General features: G+C 43.5%; 1 non-coding gene across 1 annotated transcript; it reads left to right on the top strand.

The window, feature by feature from the left end:
• The first annotated feature begins 1,846 nt into the window (after positions 1-1,846).
• On the top strand, positions 1,847-1,918 carry trnaq-uug (transfer RNA glutamine (anticodon UUG)). Its single transcript has one exon. It is a non-coding gene; the product is annotated as a tRNA-Gln (tRNA).
• Positions 1,919-2,409: the final 491 nt, after the last annotated feature.

Here is a 2,409-nt window from a genome sequence, read left to right as displayed (position 1 = left end):
AGAAGTCTTATTTCTTTTAATGAGGCATTCACCCATGACTCTTAATAATTAACTATCTTAGGACTTTACACAGTACTTAATGCGGGGGGGGGGGGTTGGTATTGGGGGACAGGGTGGAGGGTATGGGTGGGGTTGGTGGGGGTTGGGGTTGTGTTCTGGACTATAGGCTACCATGTATCTCTATGCCTATTGATGTCATTGAAATGCTTTGTAGTCATTACATGTGATTGAACCTTTCGATTAAAGGAAGCTTTCTGCTAGACTTCTTCAGTCAGCCATGTTGCATTAATAAGAGCACGTGAAGCTTCACCAGTTGGTATAAATAAAGGATGTCTTTATTTCAATTTCATTTTTATAACAATGACTCAGGATTTTTTTTATTTACTGAGTATTTACTGCAACAATGCGTATAAGGGTCATTAGTATAAACCAGCGTTTCTCAATCTTTAAGTATCTGCGACCCGAGTTTTCATAACAGTTTTAATTGCGCCCCCCTAACGTTTTTTTGAAACCCTAATAAAATGTATTCCTATATTTTTTGCTGTCGATACACCGCTACAAGTTTAAAATTTCCCTATGAATAGCGAAATTATGCCATATATGGCAACATTCGCGCCCCCTTTTATGTTACTGCCTCACAAATTGAGAACCGCTGGTATAAACCATATATGGTTGTTTTAGCGTGGTAACTGGGCAGGGTTCAAGGCACCTTCCCGTCTGCAAATTTACAAGATGAGCATGATTTCGTTACATAGAAATGTGTGTACGCCAGGTTTAATAAATCTAATTTTTTATTGGCATGTGCATTTTCCAGTTTGTTGAAGTACACATTGTGGACATGTTGGACCCAGACACCGACAGGCTGACACAGAAAGTCTTCAATAATACACGTTTATTACAACCCGCACCCCCCAAGACAACATTCAGTGTACAATCACCCAAACACAGTCTCTTAGGACTCCTCTCTGCTTCTTCGGCCACCTCCAACTCCTCACTGGCAAGCTCCGTCCTTCTCCCACCCAACTCCGGCTATCTGATTTGAGTGAGGCGGCCCCTTTTATTCAGTCCCCGGATGTGTCGTAGGTGGCCCCTGATTAACATCCGGCAGCACTTCCGGGTGTGTCAGAAGTGCTGCAAGGGAATTCTGCCTTCCTTCCGGCAGCACTCCAAAGTGTGGCAGAAGTGCTGCATATTCAAGTCCAGGGACTATCCAGGCACCTCCTGGCGGTGGCCACGGTGGAGCATAGGGTTGGATCCTCCATCTCAGTGGCACTGTACAACCCAGGGGCGCTGCTCCCTTGTGGTCCAGGGAAAACACTGCTCTTCTTCCGATACTCCCGTAGTTCTGGCATCCCGGTGGGGCTAGGTCCCTGGACATCTGTCACAACATATAGTTACTCTCAGAGTCACACAAAGTTTTATAAACGAGACCCTAGGTGACCCAGCAGAAGTTGGAGTGCCTAACTCCCTCCTGACAAAGACAGTGAAGCCTAGAGTTATGGTCATGGAATGAACATGATGTCCCGCTGAGTTTTTTTGGAGTCATGGCAACTAAGGGTTCAGGAGTACAGGCACACCATGAGACAATAAAGAGAGCTCTATTGTGGTGTCCTTTGTGTATAAATACAGTCATTCCAAGTCCAAGAAAGGATTAAAAGCCAACTCAAAACGAAGCCAAGAAATTGTAGATCATCCAGTCCCAGGTGGATAATTTGTTATGACCAAGGGTCTAATGTGTAATGGAAAAGTGGTGTTTTGCGTTTGCTTCTCAACTCCCCTGAATCTGCACACCAGAACCAATTTCGTTCACTTCAAGGCTCCGTACCTAGAGAAAGTGCCTTGTCTTGGTTCCATGGTGTAATGGTTAGCACTCTGGGCTTTGAATCCAGCGATCCGAGTTCAAATCTCGGTGGAACCTTCTTGCTCTGTGGTTCCAATTGGTTTGGTGTACAGAGACCTTCGTCCTCCATGACAATATTGGCCTTCTGTTCCCCAGGAAAGCACTGACTCGACTGGAGTAAAATGCCTGCGTATGGCCTGGTATTCTCGTATGCAGGGCTGGATTTTCCTATAGGCTAACTAGGCTTCAGCCTAGGGCCTCAAGATCTAGAGGGGCCTACATTCAAATTGTTAGCAAAATTTTATTATCTCTCATGTAATTTACAAACTTAAAAATGGAAGGTGAAAGGGCCTCATAAGTGGAATAGCCTAGGGCCTCTTTTCATATAAATCCGGCCCTGGTTATCATCATCTGAATTTAATTCCTTTATTGTTTTTATATGGTACAGTGAGATTCAATATGCAAATCCTCCATAAACTTCTATGAAATGATAAGATAATAATTACAATAATAATACTATTAAAAAACAATTAAAAATATACAATATGAAAGCCTGCAGTGGGTTGGCA

The sequence above is a fragment of the Erpetoichthys calabaricus genome, chromosome 4 (genome assembly GCF_900747795.2).
Source record: "Erpetoichthys calabaricus chromosome 4, fErpCal1.3, whole genome shotgun sequence".
Classification (NCBI taxonomy): domain Eukaryota; kingdom Metazoa; phylum Chordata; class Cladistia; order Polypteriformes; family Polypteridae; genus Erpetoichthys; species Erpetoichthys calabaricus.
The sequence above is the reverse complement of the archived record's forward strand: the minus strand, read 5'-3'. Positions and strand labels throughout refer to the sequence as shown.